At 32.0% G+C, this 19,862-nt stretch overlaps 1 protein-coding gene across 1 annotated transcript in view; it reads right to left on the bottom strand.

Annotated features, from left to right (window-relative positions):
- LOC148279802 (uncharacterized protein CG3556-like) overlaps window positions 1-18,424 on the bottom strand; it is a 121,935-nt gene extending 103,511 nt beyond the window's left edge. Inside the window, exon 1 of the mRNA XM_088229406.1 lies at window positions 18,243-18,424. The gene's annotated coding sequence lies outside the window, so the exon portion shown is untranslated. The remainder of the gene's footprint in view (window positions 1-18,242) is intronic.
- Window positions 18,425-19,862: the final 1,438 nt, after the last annotated feature.

Here is a 19,862-nt window from a genome sequence, read left to right as displayed (position 1 = left end):
TCACGTCTGTATGTGGGTAGAATAACTTCATACATTTTTTATTTGTTTTTTTTTATTCAGGAAACATACAGTACAATTACATAGTTTTAAAGTAGGCACTCAAAGTTAGACTTAACTATAATAGACCAGTGAAGTCTCCATAATATATTATCATTATCTAAGGTTATCAATCCAAAATATTTTTTTTTCAAGTACAAAAAAGAACTTTAAAAATCAAAGTGAAAAGTTTGTAGCGAGTATTTACATAAATGGAAAAAATATTAAAAATGAAGAAAATAACTTAGTACACGTAATTAAAAGGTAAGAATTAAAGTAATTAAGAATAAAAAAACATGCTCCAATGCAAAAAAAAAAATCAAAAAGATAAAACATAAATGTATATACATACAAAATATTCAAAACAAATTTATAAAGTACCTTAAATACAAAACCGGTATTTCTTATGTATCTACTCTCACTGCCTCCACCTTCCATGGAATCATTTCTCTACAATACCGCAGAGTGTGTGTGGACCAACTACTGCTTTACAAAATTATGACAGGAATGGTTGACTGTACAGAGCTGCTTGGTTTAATAATAATACATGTGCCAGCCAGGATTTGTAGACGGTACTACCTGTTTCATGTACCAATAAGTAAAACATCGTCTGTTAAAAATGCTTTTTTCGTAGGACTTTTTCAATGTACAATACAAAATTTAAAAATATAGATTACACAAACATCACTCTGTCAGATTTAAAATTTACACTAAAAATGTATTATGTTACTTAGTAGACATTATAATAATAAATATGTACAACTCCCCACCCCTCCTTATCCTCTCTTCAAGCATTTTTGTCCTTATCCCGCCCAATTTACAGTAACTCAATGTTCTTAAAATAAATATTTAAAAAAATCTTTGATTATTGAGTACATGAAAATAACATTTTTATATGTATAAATTGTATGTATTTATTTGATATGTAATATATTTTCTTTACTAACTTTGTATACTATGTGGAAATCTGTTATTAGTTCTGAGTTTATACACTATATCTGTTTGTTTACTAAAAATATGTATGTAGAACTGTTGATTTCCCAAATAAAATAAAATAAAATAAAATACACGAAAAGAAACTCGAAAAGCAATAAAAGAAAAAAAAAATAGTTAATTTAAAAAACAACTTTAAAAATAATGACATATTATAATGAGAAAAACTAAAGTTTGAAAGTATAAAAACATGCCGAGCGCAGCATAATATTTGTGTAAGACGAAGTTTTTAGAGCATTTCGTTAGTTTAGTTAAAAGTAACAAAACTTTGACATGTTAGAATTTTTGCCTCGGGTTAGACTGACTCTGCATTCAAGTATCTAGGTCAAATACTGACTGACGATGGTAAAGATCAGTGATTCCCAAAGTGATCTATATCGACCCCCAGGGGTCTATGACAACCTGCAAGGGGTCTACGTCAACGAAAAAAAAATTGGGGGTCCAAGAAATGAAAATGGGGGTCCACGATAGTGGATCTCAACATACACTGATATCTCATAATATAAAGACATGTACATTATTTATAAAAGTACCTATTAAGTAAAAAATTTTACGTTACACGTTTATAAAATTGTGTAAGTTGAGGATGTAGGCAATATAGCGAGGAAATTTTTAATTTACTTTCCATCGTCATACCTAGTGGAAAGGGGGTTCAGCGCTGTTACCAATCTCCTAACGAAAAAAAGAATCAGACTGGACATCATTGGCCGAGGAGATTTAAGATTAAACCTGACAAAATTGACGACAAATGTTGATAATTTATTATTAAAGCATCAGGTTCATCCTTCCCACTAAAAACATTTACTTATTGTTTAGTTTATTTTATGTTTATTTTATGTTACGTTTATTTTATATAACAGATACAAAAAATTATTTTGAGTAGTTTTAATTTAAATTCAATTAATAAATATATAAAACTTAACATTTGTTTTAACTTTAAGTTTTAAACACTAAACTTCACTACAGTCAGAAATTTATGAAAAATCAATATCAGGTAAGTAAGGGGTCTACGACACAAAAAAGTTTGGAAACCTCTGGTATAGATGATCAGTAGTGATATTTTGAATCTTTTCTACCCCTTGAGAGCGATGAATTTGAAGATTTTTATTTTTGTAATGCGACTTCACTTTGCTTCATATAATGGCCACTTAAAGGTCAATGATGTATAAAACTTCTTCAAAATCGGAAATAAAACTATTGTGGTTTGGTCAATTCAACACAATAAGGTGTTTTGGGTAATGCTTAAGGTCGCAATAATGCTCTAAATGAAAATCATTCACGTGTTCCTATTTTTTAACGTTTAATCATCAGTGTGGCCACATGTTATCCTTGGCTCTACCCTACCGAGTTTCTCCAGGGTATGCTTGGCTACAACAGTTTAGAAACTGGAAGGAATGTGTATTTGACTACACATTTTTATCGATTGTTGCGCGGTGTGATAAAAAATTCTGAGATTATGATGAGCATTGGTTTGTATGTTCCTGATAATTATGGTTACGGTAATTGGTTATGCCAGTTGGAAGGGCTACCGCTATGCTGAACAACATCGCTCTGGATATTGATCTGTTCCATGTATCCGAAGGGGTTTTCCGGAGCAGGATTCTCCTACTACTTTGACATGAATCTCTTTCAGGTTTTTTTCTTCTTTTTATAATATGTACGTATTGAATATATGTTTGTAATGTATATGTTATATTTAAATAAATTAATTGAATTGAATATGAAGCAAAAAGTCGTCGCATGGAAAAAATAAATATCCCCAAATTAACCACTCTCTAAGGGATAGAGGAGATTCATATTTGCAACCCAGGACATAGAGAGACAGAGAGACAGAGAGCCATCACCATTAGCGTGTGTCTATCGTTTTTTTTTATTTTATAAATTGTATTTTATAGGAGCTAGAACCATCTAAAAACCCCTAAAAGCGTATAGTTTTATCTTCCGTCTTCGGAGGTGCGGTATATAAATATGATGATTTTAAAAAGCAAAAATGCGTCGATACATAAATATTATTTCTGACGACAATCTTTTAAAAAAAAAACAAAATCGGTTTCGTTTTTGGGGTGCGGAAATCGGAAATACGAGACCTCGATTTTGGTTAGGCATAATAAGTCTGAGTTATCTTTTTCGCACAGCATTTGGGGATGTATTCAAATACCTAATATATATTCAAAGATATCATCTCAAAAAGCTATTTGTAAGTTAAATTGCTTTTCTAAGAATTATAAATTAGTATGTATGTTGGTATCTATCATCCATCATATGTATTATTAAATTGAATTGTCAAATGAATATAGGCATTTGTTTCCGAAATACGATATTCAGGTACGTAATGTTGAAAAGTTTAAATGGCCTTACTGCGTAGGAGATATCGATTGTATTTTACTTCTAGTAAACAGAGGCTATTATAAACGTTTCGACGTAAAACACTCAGCAAATAAATACAACGCTCGTGTGGCTAATATAAATATGTAGAAAAGCGTGCAAAGGCTTAACCCTTTATAAAACATAAGCGAAAACGTTCATGTGGAATTTATTGTAACCAACTGTCAATTAAATATCATGTATGCTTAGATTGTAAGTGGCCACATTACACACTGTGTTACATTCACCATTTTGCCTAAGTTTGAACTTCCATATTCCCTTATTTAAGGTATTCTCCATCCCTGTTGTAATTTGTTAATCTTAATGACTCCCGAGGGGGTGAAATCCAGTCTTTTGTCTATGAGCATTTGAACAAACTCAAATATTGCGATATCCGATTTGTTTACCGTAAACGAACCAATCGGAAGAACTGAGAAATAAGAATCTCTGACGTCACACGCGGAGTTATTTCAGATATACAAAACTTTAAAAATCACAGCGCAGGCGCTGATAATACGAAATAAAATTAAAAGAATTATATATTTTTTTTGGCTTGGTTTGATAGTCTATTAACGAATAAAAAAATTAAAAAAAGACACTGAATATCCTCATTAGTTGACGATACGAGTACCTATATAACAAGTATCATATAGGTTTGGAAACATAATAACATATTTTTTATAAATATGTATAAAGCACATCAATATGGTGAACAGCAAACTCAAACATTCGGAAAATCCTCAAGGAGTTTCCCACTCAAATCCCTCCCACTAAGGAAAATCCAGTCCTTAATTCCTTTCGTAAAGATAGTTTTTATTCTTGAGAGCTTAATAGCTTGAAATAAACGTAATATAGCATTTTCACAGATCGGGAATAATGATGAAAACATAACAAATATTTAGAGCGGATTTTTACAGGTCTAAAGTTAAATTACTTCAAATATCAATTTATATACTAAACAAGTTTTTATTTACAATTTTCGGGTTTAAAAACGAGCACATACGAAACGGCTCGCAGTTGGCGTACGTCATGGCCGCGGAGTGCGCTTCTAACAAACGTAGTAAGTGCCGTTTGGGACATTCTCAGGGGTGCCCCATAATGTACTGACCGATACTTGCGAAATCTTCGTCTTTGAGAGAATGTGCAGAATTGATTTATTTATTAAATATACGGCCTAAGCCAATGAGGAAGTTAAGTGGTTTAAAAAAATATATATATTTGTAAATAGACTAAGGCAATTTTTTTTTTTCAATTTTTATATATCGTATTATCAGCGCTACGATTTTTTTTAAAGTTATTTATTTCTGAAATAACTCCGCGTGTAACGTCAGAGGTTCCTTTCCGCTTATTCTCATTCAGTTCTTCCCATTGGTCCAGAAACGACAAGCAGACCGGAAATCTTCCATAGCTCTCAGATCATAGGTTGATTCATTGAACCAGTGACGTTCAGTTCAAAGTAGTGCGTTATTATTAAAATATTTATTATTATTTTTTCTGTACATTTTCAAGAAACTTTGCAGTACAATTTAATGCTCTAATTTTTACCGCGCGCAAGAAAACATTTTTTTGTATCCAATTTCCCGTAGGGCTGAAGTTCCTCATTACAACGGTTACATGAAGAAACATACATACAAGACCACTGAACATAAAACTGTGTAGCAAATACAAACAAGGCCAATAAAATAATGCTATACAATGTATTCATAAACACGATAAACATAAGCTAAACACACCAATCCATCTTTATTCTGCACTATTTTAGTGGCGAAGAGATCTACGAAAAGCCGGAAGATCTATCCCAAAGAATTCCAAGTCGTGTGACGAATTGACCAATCTACACATTCTAGACATTGGGGCATAAAAACAAAAGATGCTGTTAGAAGATTTAATAAATAGCAGATTTTGACTTCTGGTGACACTAGCCCAGGAATATCAGACCAAAAATAGCCATAAATATAAAATGTTTCATAACCAGCTGATTTTGGCATATCTGTTCTAGATGCGGTACTTAATTATTAATCAAAACTCTCCACCCCTCCCCGCTTGCGTCTTGAGATACCGGCCCATGCCGGTACCGGTATGGAGGCAACAAAAACCTAAATAAGATATTGTTAGAAATTGAATATTACAACCAGAATTATCTTCTTGAAAAAAAAGAGAACACATTTATATAAAAAAAAGGTTTCAACTAAAATATTTTAAAAACTATATTTTTAAGTATTACCAAAGGCATAATTTTACGTAGAAATAAAAGAAAATGTCACAAAAATTTACGTGATTTAAAATGCTTGTATTTCTTTTTAAAAACAAAAAATGATTTTCTTTCCCTTATCTTCATTTTCAAGTTATTATATTGAAAATTGTTTGAATAAATTTTAGTTCAATATTTAATCTTTATATAAAAATCGTGGCCCCAAAGTTTAGTCTTAATTTGAAATGGCGTAATCTGCCGGTCGAAAAGTAATTTTATTTTAGTTATATAAAACTTTTAATAAATTGAAAAATTATTGTTTATTTTATTTTTTATTATTGCGCGATTTTTAAAAAACGTTCGTTTTAAAATAGCAAAATCGTACGATTTCATCATTTTTCGTGCGTTTTACCGGACTACAGCCTTAATTTTGTGAAACCACTCTATCCACAAATCAAGATTTCGTTATTGAGAAACGTCTTATGTGTAATAATGGTGGTCTTGAACAATATAATGTTCTGTGTTAAATATAAACTGTTGAGTTTCTTCTTCGATCATCGCTCTAGATTTCTGGTAAAATCATTTGGCGCGTGTGTGTCTTCGATCTATGGACGTTGTACCCACAACATCATTACTTTGAATTTTAATATTTACTAGCTTAACAGATTAAAAGGGTCGTCAATTCATCTTAAACGTTGAATTTGCAATAGTACTTAGTCAAACAAGACTCTATCATATTTATTAAGAGAAGTTCATTTTATGGTACTGCGTACTCTCACTTCAACTAAAAACTTATTGAATGTTACAAAAAACTTCTAAGTATAATAAATAGACCGTAAATAGTGTAGCATTTTTAACGCACGGGAATAACAGAAAAACTTAAGTGTGACGAATGTAAATCCGACATAAACAAATGGCGGAAAGCTTTTTAACCGATGATGGCGAGCGTTAGAGGTCAAAATGGCGGAACTGAAGTTAGTTCGGCCATTAATTTTCCAGTTTCAAAGCCCTTACACCGAGAGTGTGATGAAACGAAAAAAGTCATCTACATATTTCAGGGTTTTCAGGCGTTTTCACGCAGGTGTAGATGCCAGCCAAGACGGAAGTGGAGACTTTGAAAAACGGGGACGAATGAAAAAAAAAAACTTTTCATAATAATTATATTATAATAACGGTTGCCTATTATGTATAGCTTTTTGGCAGTTTACACTCACTTAAAAGTTTGCAGAATATCTTGCCAATTAATGTAAAGCAAACGTTAGTTCGGAGCTTACTTCTTCCACTCCTTGATTATGCAAATGTATGTTACCCAGGTGCTAATTCTGGATTGCTTGATAAGTTGGAACGATTGCAGAATGTTTGTATACGTTATATCTTTAATCTTCGTAAATTCGACCCCAAAACCGAATATCGCACGCAACTATACTGGCTCAGTATCAGGCATTGAAGAAACATTTACATTCTACCACTTCTACATAATATTATAAATGATCCCACTTTGTCTGTTTATCTGAGAGAGCTCTTCCAACCAGCATGGGTAATTTCTTTGTTCTAGTAACGAGAGAACTCTTTCAATACCCATTCACCGCTATATTTTTTTTACCTCCTCTTTCACAGTAGTAGCTGCTCGGTTGTGGAATAATCTACTCACTAATATCAAAGACGCCCCTCTTCTTTATTTACAGTCAAGTCGTGTATGAAATGTCACTTCCTAAATACTTGAGTTTTTCCTTTCTCCTCCCTCTTTCCTTCCCTCTTTACCCCTTCTTTTCTTCATAGTATGGTGTAGATATTTAGTCAACTTTTATTTCTTAAAAAAATAAATATGCACATTAATGATAATATCATTCTCAAATTTAACGGTTTGGGTCATTATCATCATTCCCTTTCCACACCTCATGGTGCATAGGGTACTACCTTAGTACACTAATCAAAGCGTATCTTGATTATTTTTGTTACATGAAGGTAAGATGATCAGTCTTACGCTTCAGGTACCAATCTAGGGACATAGTGTGAAATATTCTAGTGTAAAAAAACCCTTTTAAATAAGTATTTTATATCAGCTATGTCAGGAATCGAACCCGAGATCTTTTGCGTGGCAGGTAAAAGCGCTGACCATTACACCACGAGGCCGACGGTTTAGGTAGGTAGGAAGAAATTGCCTTAAGGCAATATACTCACCCTTATGCATATGTATGTAAACTTACGTATATACATAAATTGTTTAAAAAGTATAAATATGTGATGCGAACAGCCTTATCTCCCTTAGTTCTAGATTGACCACTTCCTCCAATCTCGAAAGCGTTTTATGCATTTATTTTGTTAGTGTCAGAAAAGGTTTTTGGTTTATATATTATTGTGTTATATTTAGTTATAAAGGTATCAAACTTGCTTTGTTTCATTGTTGTTTTTAATATGCGCTTTTTATAAAAAAATGACAATGTTATTTAAGTCCCGAATTAAGTTGTAGTTACTACTGGGAATGTAATTAATATATATTATACTTTGCATTAAACGATTTACAAATAAATATAAAAAAATCATCTACTCGAATATACACATACGTTTGTTAATACTTGTAGGATTTTTTTTTCTTTTATTAAGGAAACATACAGTACAATTAAATAGATTTCGGCTAGACAACATTAGATTGAATTCTAATGGATCAGTGAAGTTTCTATATTATATTACATGGTAAGGTTGTCAATTAGCTATTTTTTTTATTTAAAGTAAAATATTATTATTAGGGGAATAAACTGAAAGTTGCATAAAGATTAAATTAAAATTGAAAACAAATTAATCCATTTATTTTATTATAGATGAGTCCCGATTAAAAACGGAATTTTCTAACAAGTTGGGATGTTTTTTATAACTTTAAAATAGAGTCTTATATAAAAAAAGTTTTTCACAAATTTAGACGCAAAGATTTCTCTAGAATTTTTATTATCTCTTTTAACCGTGTTAATTTAATTAATTAAAAAAATGTTAATTATAATTATAATACTGTAATATATATTCAATAACAAGGACTTATTTTAGAATACCTATAATTGTTCATTTTGACACTTAATAAATATATTATTATCATATATAAATATTTTGTAAAAGTGTCATTATTCATTATACCTACACTATGGCAGTTTGGTACCGTGTCCTACATTTCCAATTCTATTAAATGTCATACTTAACTTTAATAATAAAAAATGAGTGATCATTATAATTTTTTTATTTTTTTTATTTTAATAGTATAATTTTACATTTTTACAATTTAAAAAAAAATCACTTGTTATATTTTTAATAAAACTTAAATCCCACCAAGCCACTTTTTGTAGCTTGTTGGTGAAGATTATATTTATACTAACTTAATAATATTATTTACATTTATAAAAACAATGAATAGCAGATAAAAATTAACAGCTGGAAAGATCAGAATAATCATGTTTATACAAATAATAATATATAAATTTATTTTTTAAATACATGAAAATATATGAAAAATTAAAATATTTACACCTAAGCTACTATTCATATATAAACTCTTGATAAACTCTAGCCACTCTCTTATTTTGCTCTTGTTACAATGTGAATTAAATTTAAGTTCTTTTGGTAATAAATTAAAAATTCTAGGTACTAAATATTTGAGAGTTCTATTTCCATACTTATTACATTAATGTAAAAAAAGTGATACATAAATAAATACCTATTCATCAAATCGCTCTTCTACCGATTTTCCTCTTAAGAAGCAAAATTGATTAATTTCATTCATCTAAGTCTCCTCTACTTACGTTATCGAAAAGCTTTGGGTAAATTTATTTGAGAATATTTTACATCGCTTACTCTCTCCCGAATATTAATGAGCACAAACTGTATCTCATAAGAATTTAATACTATGTAAATTTTGAGACACGAAATATGTTTTTGTCAAGCGTATTAAAATACTCATCTGTAAAATTACTTGTGTAAAACAAACTTTAATTTTAAAAAGGATTCGATAAAATACACCCCTACAATTATATATTTGTTTTACCATATCAGACATTATCGAATTCCCAAGAATATAAAGAATATTTTGTGTACAGGGGGCGAATGATAAACTTCCGCCCTACGGGAAATTTGATACAATAAATGTTTTCTTGCGCGCGGTGAAAATTAGAGAAATAAATTGTACTGCAAAGTTTTCTGAAAATGTACGAAAAAAATAATAAAAACTACTTTGAACGACGTCACTGGTTCATATGAATAGACCAATGATAATTTATTTTATTTTTACATGTGGATGTAGCCACTCCACTGGCCCACAGGCACGTTCTGGAGTGTCAGGGTATTATTTATTTTTTACATAATTGTACATACTTTCACATCAATTGTGTGTAGAAATTCAAAAGAAATATATACAAAAATAAAACATGCCTACATCAATAAAACGAAAAAGGATTTTCAAGAAACTAAAATTATATTCTTATATATGAAACACATTCCTCAGTTTTCTGTCTAGTCTTTTAGGCAATCTATTGATGGACTCGAGCTTTGAAAATATTGTTTTTCATGTTGTTCACCAATACGTTCTTGCTTAAAAAGTTGTATGGCTTAGGGGCCAGCAAAGTATAATGTCTTTGTCTGTCATTTGTTTTTTTTCTTTGGGAGCAGAAGTATTGTTTTTTGTCTTTGCCTAGTGTCGTAAATTTGTTGTCCGAGAAGGATAGGAGAAGATTTGCGGTTTGCGCGCCGTGAATGGACCAATGGGCAGAACTGATCGAGAATAAGCGGAAGAGAACCTCTGACATCACACATGGAGTAATTTCAGAAAAAGAAAACTTTTAAAAATCATCGCGCTGATAATACGATATATAATTTATTTTTTTAAATGTCTGACTTTAAAAGTTTATTGACAAATAATATAAATAAAAAAACACTCAACTTTCTTATTGGCTTCCCGTAAACGGGAAATCTATCACAAAACTCTATCATTGGTTGATTCACAAGAGCTCCTGACGTCATTCAAAGTGGTTCAGTTTTTTAAACAATGCTTTTTCAAAAAAATTTGCCGAATAATTAAACGATGTAGATTTTACAGCGAGTAAGAAAATAAAATAAATATTTAATTTCCCGTAGCATTGAACTTTCTTGTTAGCCCCCTGACGAAACATAGAAAAGCCGGTAAGTTTTTAAAAATTATAACCAATTACATCATCATCATCATCATTCCCGTTCCTCATCTAATTGTGCATAGGGCACTGAATTGGTATATCAATCGCAGTGTAACGTGATCATTTTTGTAACATGGAAGTAAGATGATCAGCCTTATGCTTCAGGTACCAGTCCAGGTACTAAGAAATATTCGAGTGTAAAAACACCTATTTAAATAAATATTTAATTTTATTGGACAATTATTTAGTAACATTTAATTAAATATGTGACCAACATATTTTTATCAAAAAGAGCAAATCAACTTCAGGAGTTTGGGTTGGAATAGTTATTATTTGTTTGATTAATGTATTTTGCTATTGTATAATTCCTATAAAATATATATGTATTTCAAGTAATTCATAATGTGTACAGTACGAGTATATTAATATTTCATACTCGATTTTTAATATTTTTATTTTTAAGCACTATTTATACCACATATATGTAAATGGCAGAAATGCCGTTTATAAATTAATAAATAAAGTTAATGCTTTAAACATCAATAATAAAAGAAACAATGTTTTGAGTATGTCCAAATGTTTGCAGACAGGCTGGATTTCCTCCCTAGGTAGTTATTAAGATATACATTTGTTGCAACAGAAAGGGAAAACATTTTTAAGATGGGAAGACAAAACTTTAGGCATTTATCGGGCTTATGACCTGACATGAAATAGACAAAGTCACACGATTAAGGTTTCAGCTCTTTACCTTCATCAAAGTCAACAGATGGAAGAGTTGAGGAAGTGTGGATGTTTAAATATGGGCAGAATGGTGAATATTTCACCGTGTGTAAAGTGGCCACTTGAACCAGCCAATGACAGGTCATACGTCCTGACTTCCATATTCCCTTCTCAAAATGTTTTCCCTCTCTGTTGCAACAAAAATAATTATTTTAGCAGAAAAAAATACACTACTTATTTTAAAAAACCTCATTACTTATTTTTGGCTAAACTTCATAAAATAGAGTTTATTTCTTCAAAAAAAATACTTTGCTTTTGGTTTATGTAATTTTTTAACCTGCCAATGAAAGGTCATAAGCCCTGTAAATGCCTTGACTTCCATATTCCCTTTTCAAAAATGTTTCCCTTCTCTGTTGCAACCTATTAAAAAATAGTTAATGCTGTGATTTTAATTAATAACTACAGTAAAATTCGTTTTAACTTTAAATATAATAAATTAAATACTGATTCGAGTCTACTGAACACTTTATTTTATTTTTACCAACAAAAAAACAAAAATTTCGTAACAATTGTTTCGCCTTGTTAGGGCATTTTCAAACGAATGTCGAAAAAACATTCGTTTGAAAATGCCTCAACAAGGCGAAACAATTGTCACGAAATTCTCGTTTTTATGTTTGTAAAAGTAAAATAAAGTGTTCAGTAGACTCAAATCAGTGTTTGACTTCTTATGTTAAAATTTTAAATATGGAGTTCTACAAAATAAATACAAAATCAAGTAATAAAAATTAGTTTAGTTAATTTTTCCACTTTCTTCTATGGTTGTCAGTGTATTGCCGAGTACTCAGTATGTTAATTTTTTCCTTACAAGTTAAAGTTTCAATCGACTACTATCCGTTATAATGTTTACATCGTCAGACAGAACTTTTAATGGTCGCCTTTCCGCATGAGGTCATAATTATTAAATAATGCCATAAAAATACTATCATCAGTAATCCCTCTTGCAAAAACATGTTAACTACTCATAAAACAAGAGAACAGCCACTCTCCGTTCTTTCGCCCTTTGTTGAAACAACAGATCTCGCCAAATATTTCTTTGAAATCGCATTCTTTTACTCTTTCTCCACATTTCTTCGCTTTCGCCTCTCCCCCACGAATGTCTAGGCGCCTCCCCGCATTTGTACGAAAACGTGATCTGATTCATAAAACGGCTTGGAAATGTTTTATTTATTTGTATATTTTTCGATTTCCCGAGAAAAATCTAGATTTGAGTCATGCTTTAGCATTTTCTTTCCAAAATTTTAAATAAGTACGCACCCTTTTTAACCCTTTCCTGCCTGCGGGACTCGTAAGTCATGCTAAGCTGTTTATTAGCCTATATCTAAATACTTGTAATGATTTTGGATGCAAAGTATGTGGGAATGTATTGTTAAAATAGTGTCACACTTCAACATCCTTTGTACCCACAACATCTGTTTACTTCCCATCTCAGTATCCTTTAATCATCTACCATATTGAGACCGCGTTTATTTTGTTGAACGCGTGCAGCACCATAGACTTTGTTTCCACCAACCACCAGTGTTCAGCTCCAGATTGGGGGCCTGTCCTAGTGTTGGTGCCGCTTGCAATTGACCAGTCGGACTACCGCAATTCCATCAAGAACGAACCAGGTTAGTGGCATCCATTCCTAATCCATCTCATTCATTGGGGTTGTGACCGATTGACACTGCATACCGCATATCGGGGATATTCACTTATTACATTAAATTTAAAATACAGTCCACTACATTGTAGAAGCCCTAGGGCTTCGCCCCCGCAACTTTTCACCCTGCATCCGCGTGGGAATTCGTTTTCCCACCAGATTTCTTATAATTTTTGAATGAGAAACTTCAGCCCTACGGGAAATTGGATACAATAAATATTTTCTTTCGCGTGGTGAAAATTGAATCATTAAATTGTAACGCAAAGTTTCCTGAAAATCTACGAAACAAATAATAAAAACTACTTTGAACGACATGAATTAACCAATGATAAGAGAGTTATGGAAGATATCCGGTTAGCTTCCCGTGAATGGACCAATAGGCAGAACTGATCGAGAATAGGCGGAAGAGAACCTCTGATCTCACACGCGGAGTTATTTCAGAAATACGTATAAAATAGTAGCGCTGATAAAACAATACATAAAAGTTTTTTAAAAAAAGGCTTTGTTTAATAGTTTTAACAAATAAAAAAATACACTCAATTTCCTCATTAAAGCCGAGAGACGTCGAACAAAAACAGCAAAAACTTGTTAAAGTCCTCAATATCTTTGGTATATTTCATATTGTATGTTATCTTACATTGTAATTTGTTTCCCACTGTGGTTATAGTTTTTGTAAGTTCTTATTTTGTTATTTTTTTTAACTTTGTTAAATATATTTCATAACTTTGTTAAATATTATTATCTTAGGCATGTTTCACATTTTTGTAAAATGTTTCCCTCGGCACGGGACACCCCCACCCCAGTATAAAAAAAATACAAACAATGTAAAAGTATAAATAAATAAATAAATTTTGCAAAATGATATTTAAACCGTAAATAAATTAATACATTTAAAAATAACAAAAAACGTTACACTAAATATTTTATCGATAAAGTGCGGGGACCAAAATATGGAGCGACGATATTTAATTATTGTCGTGCGGTACCCAATACACTTTATTGAGGGCCCGTAACGCGTCATTAGCCCTTCTCTTTTTCCACCAGCAATCCTGTCAATAACTTGTTATCGATTCAATAAAAAAAAATGTTGTATTGAGAACCCACAGCTTTGTGTGTGAAATAAATTCATTTCAGTTCATATAGTTATGTGTGAGAAATACAACCAGAACCCTGACGGGTTTTATTTGACTCAATGGCCGCTGAGGTAAAAGTCTCGAATAAGGAAATCGAGTGTAAATAAGTTCGCCTCGTTATTTTATTTTATTTTTTTAAATTTAATTTTACAATACGCCCAAGTGGCATTAACAAAAAATATACAGGTAAGTACAAACATAGTGAGTATTTTTTTTAAAAAAAACAACGCTTTTTTGTATACATGTAGAAACAAAAAAATCTTAAAATTTAAAAATCGGGTTGTGGTCCTGTGGCTAGTGTCTCGGACTCACGGCCTGAAGGTCCGCGGTTCGAATCCCACTCTACCCCAACTCGATTCCATTTTCTAATAGTGAGTTATTTACAACTCGTTGAAAATGGCCCTCAAAATTAAATATTTGGGTAAATCATATGAACGTAAATATTTCTTTAAAAAAAAAAAAAAAAACAAAAAGCATACTGCCATGCGAAATAAAAAATGAAACTTTACATAGTAAAAAATAAAAAAATAAAAAAATGGATATAAGAAAAGTAATTAAATTAAAAAGCAAATTGTAAATAACTTGTAAAGAATTTAAACAAAAAAATAAATACATTTACATATATTTATGAGTATAAAAAACTGGTATCAACAAATTATTGTTAAAAACAAACAATAATAATTAGTTTACAGTAAGTATATATAAGATAATAACATAATATCTGGTACACAAAAATATTTGATACATCAATTTCAGAAAAAGATAATAATAAATAATAATACATTATTTATTATTATCGTTATGCAGCGGTTGGTGTGTTATGGGCCTGTATAGTTGAAGATAAATTTCCTCTAGCGATTATAAAGATATACTACCGAATCCCCACCTTCAAGTTTTTGGTAGGTACATCGATATAAAACAAGGGAAGCGTACGTCACGGTACACATATCTACGCTCTAAAATGACATAGCTTCAGTATGACGTCATAGTTGAAGACATAAGTCCGACCGACTATAAAGATACACTACCGATACCCCCACCATCAAGTTATGATGTTAGTACATCGGTTTATGCCGACGGGTCTAGAACCCCTCGATACGTTTACCTACGCATTAAAAGTGTCAAAAATTTTGCTCCAACTAGCAATTTTTCCTTAAATTATGAATTATTAAAATTTTTAATCGTTTTGAGGTTGGTACTTTTTTTCTTAAAAGCCTATTAAAAATATGAGAGAAAAATAAGTTAGTTTTGAAGTCAAATTAAATTCCGACATAACTGTCACTTCAATTAAACGAACGCCTAGATGTGAAAGTAATGTGACTAGGTTCTGTTATATTAACAAATAAGATTATCCAGGCGTCAGACACAGATTATATGCGTTAGAAAGTTACCACTCTAAAAAATAATTTAGTTATTATATTTTTTCCATCTGTTTTACTATCTTTCTGAGAGAACGTATCGAGAGCCGGCTTTGTAATCGCTACGTTCTACCTCAGTAGATAAATGCAGACGATCGTTAAGCATATCGTTTTGGCAATGGTTAAAAGTCATATAAAAATCATGTTCAAGCGAGCATTTTTTGCTTGAATTGGGATTTATTGGAGTTTAAAATCGCTTTGGAGTAGGCACTTTCTATCAAAGAAGCCTATTTAAAATATAAATGAGAACTATTTTAAACGTTAATGACGTAAAGAACGCGGACTAATTTTTAGCGGTCATTCATTGGCTTATTTCGATCATATGATGTCGATATGACAAGTAGATAGAACATACCGAGGTAAGATACAAATAGTACAGAAGTTAAGTATACCGTCTCGATATAAACAGATAAAGATAGCGTTCATAATCGATGCACTGGGTTCAATTCCTGGCAGGGTGAACGTGAAACATTGATTTTAAAGGTTTTTTAAACTGCGATGCTTCATTGTTCTTGGATGGGCAACTGAAGCGTACGACTTACCTAACCTTTAAACAACAAATGATGGAATTAATACGCATTTGATTTACTAATGCCGTGCCCTATGCACCACTGGGTGTGGAAATGGGATGATGATGAACTTAAGGTTTATGGTATTTCATGTTATAGTTTTTTTACTTTCTAAATATTCCGGAACTAGCATATTATTATCTTTCTTACAATCAGGTATTCGAGCGACGCGCGACGCCGACGGAGGCAATGTATTATACGAGGGTTGTGTAAAAAATAAGGTTCTCAATTTTTTTTCAGGTTCAAGGCATTTTTTTAAAACTGAAAAATGCATAATTGGAAAGCTTAATTTCTTAACTATTTTTCAACATAATCACCAGATTTTTCAACGCATTTTTGTTGACGACTAATCCACTTTTGGAATCCAGCTTCAAAGAAGTCCGCCGCCAGTCCGTGGAGGAATCTGGTGACCGCTTCCTGCACTCTTTCACCAGTCTCAAAACGTTGTCCGCCAAGTGTTGCTTTAATTTTGGAAACAAGTGGAAGTCACTCGGTGCAAAATCAGGGCTGTTCAACGAGATCCCAGTCAAAATTTTCGATTAAATCCTTGGTTTAGTGAGAGTCGTGCGGGCGCGCATTGTCGTGGTGCAGTCTAACGCCTTTCGTCAGTCTTCCTCTCCGGCGATTTTGGATGGCTCTTCTGAGTTTTTTTAAGGTCTCGCAATAATTTTCCGAATTTATTGTGGTCCCTCGAGTCATAAACTCAACAAGCAGGACGGTCACTAAATTCCTCTACAGACTAGCGGCGGACTTTTTTGAAGCTGGATTTCAAAAGTGGATAAGTCGTCAAAAAAAATGCGTTGAAAAATCTGAAGATTATGTTGAAAAATAGTTGAAGAAATTAAGCTTTCCAATTATGTATTTTTCAATTTAAAAAAAAATGCCTTAAACCTGAAAAAAAATTGAGAATCTTATGTTTTATACAACCCTCGTATATTTTAAGGTATCGAATTGTTTTTCATTATTATAAGTTAGGTAATCAGCGTTTGAGACTGTACAACGTTGAACAGCTATTATAGTTTGGAAAAGAAATGCTTAAACAGTATTGATTTTAATTAGTATAAGGGTAAATATAATAAATCTTTAAGTTTTCTTGTTCTAACACGTGGGGCCGTGGAAAAGTTGAGTACCTTATAATATAATCTGAGCGAATCGATAGAAAAAGCAATATTTTTTCTTGTTCCGCGCTCTTACATAAACAAATACAGAATTCAAATAAGTACACTATACATTTATCTTGGCTTGTAGGGGTATTATCATTTATTTATTTTAATTCTGCGTCCGCCGTAGGCATTTATAGTGTTTATAACCTTATATTGGTTTGTTTAAGTAATCTGTTTAGTTCGCCAAACGTTTTGGCTCTTTGTGAAACCATGAATTTACTGCGTGGCAAGTTTAGCGACACCATTGTTTCCAGAAATTGTCTTATAAATCGGCCCCTACGATCTTGTGATTTGACGCCATTGGATTATACCCTATGTGGCTACGTTGAGTCGATGGTCTGTGGAAACGAACCGGGAACTCTTAAAGTATTGGAAACCAATATAACACGCGTCAGAATAAGCTACGTAACTTCTGCTGCGGAGGACATTTGTCGGAGATAATTTTCAAAAATATTTTTACACTTTTTATTATATTCAACACAATATTAACTAACTAATTGTAACAAATTCTCTTTTTATTTCGATTTGAATTTGTATTACGCTAAAAAAAACATCCTATGTAACAATTTAACCATGGAAACTGTGAAAACTAACCTCATTTTTCTAGCGTAAAAAACTTTTTAAGCCTTTTTAATAATCATTTTAAATATAGATAAAAAGTCATTGTTTAGAAACTACTTAACTTACAAATGTTATAATATAAAAATATAATTTTCACTCGCTTTGTTTTTCTATAATTTAGCTATCGGCTTACATAATATCCAAATATCTAATCCAATATAACTTTTAACAGTTTTAAATATTCTTACCTTGAACAATATGCGTCTGCCAGCGACCAATCAGAGAGGACGGTGGATGTTTAACTTTTCGTTGCAAAAGAATACCGAATCGGAATCAAATTTGAATGGAATGACGTTTGAATTTTAAAAAAATTCTAGAACTCACCGGTCGAAGCTACCGACAAACGTCAAACAATGTTCTATACTGGCCCTTTTCAGTAGCTACACTGTCTACGAGTGTGAAATCAGAGTAATTTTTCGCTTAAAACTAATCGGTAAAATAACAACCCGTCATAAAAATATCACTTTATTTCAACCCCACGATAAATTATCTGCTCACATTTTCCGATACATTTTTATGTCGGGCCGGCTGTTTTTCAGCTAGCGGGAAATAAGCCTTCACTGTGTGACAATACTTAGGCTGCGCGCGCATTTTCCGTTCATATTGAATAAAACAAGGGTAAAGAAAAGCTTCCATTATTTTAATAGAAAATGATATTAGGTACCGCGTCATTTCATTTCAGCGTTGAAACTGATTCAAGCCTTTTTACATATAAGTAAACATTGGCGTCTTACAATAATAAATGTAGCAAATTTTGGTTTTGAATATAAGGGTTGATAACGCATAGTTATTTTTGCATAAGTACGTATTATATTGCCTTTTATATATTTTTTCTGTGTCCGAGCGGTTGAAAAATACACTGGACGAGTATGTTGGACTGGATTAATATATTCATATGAATTGGAACTGAAAATGGAAATTATGTACAAAAAATTCCGCTTTCTAGTGTAGTGGTTGGCTCGGTCGCCTTACGTGCCTGAGTTCCTAGGTTCGATTCCCAGCAGGTTGTAATTCTATGTGCATTTATTGAATGTTAAATTGATTGTAATTTATAATTTGTTTTATTAATTAAAAAAATATTTATTGACTATTGAAAAGAATATATCATTTATTTTTTATACTCTGTTGTTGATAATAATGTTTTTTACATCTTTAAAAAAGTTTGTCTGAATCCTTTGTTTAGTTTTGTCTGGTACTTTATTGTATAAAATATAGATTACACAAACATCACTCTGTCAGATTTAAAATTTACACTAAAAATGCATTATGTAACTTAGTAGACATTATAATAATAAATATGTACATCTTCCTTCCCCTCCTTATCCTCTCTTCAAGCATTCTTGTCCTAATCCAGCCCAATTTACAGTAACTTAATGTTATTAAAATAAATCTTCTTCTTTCTGTGCCATATCAGGTCTCCCCGACGTTGGCGATCACTCTAGAGTAGGCATTCCGGTCCTGCGCCAACTGGAACAGCGCCTCAACCCGCGCACTCCCGTCCAGTCGCGGATGTTTCTCAGCCAGGACATCTGTCGCCTTCCAACCCCACGCTTTCCCTCGATCTTTCCCATCATAATAAGCTGTAGAAGCGTATATTTGCTTCCGCGCATGATATGCGAGTTTTCTCTGTTTTATTGAGGACAGTAGTTCTTTTTCGGCACTGGCTCGTCTCAACACCTTCACGTTGGTCACTTAATCTGTCCACGGGATTTTCAGCATTCTCCGGTGAAGCCACATTTCAAAAGCCTCTAATCGGTTCATGGAGTTCACCTTGAGAGTCCATGTTTCAGTATTGACCACACATAGCA

The sequence above is a fragment of the Micrasema longulum genome, unplaced genomic scaffold (assembly GCF_059751315.1).
Source record: "Micrasema longulum isolate JH-2025_06_02 unplaced genomic scaffold, ASM5975131v1 h1tg000664l, whole genome shotgun sequence".
Lineage (NCBI taxonomy): Eukaryota > Metazoa > Arthropoda > Insecta > Trichoptera > Brachycentridae > Micrasema > Micrasema longulum.
The sequence above is the reverse complement of the archived record's forward strand: the minus strand, read 5'-3'. Positions and strand labels throughout refer to the sequence as shown.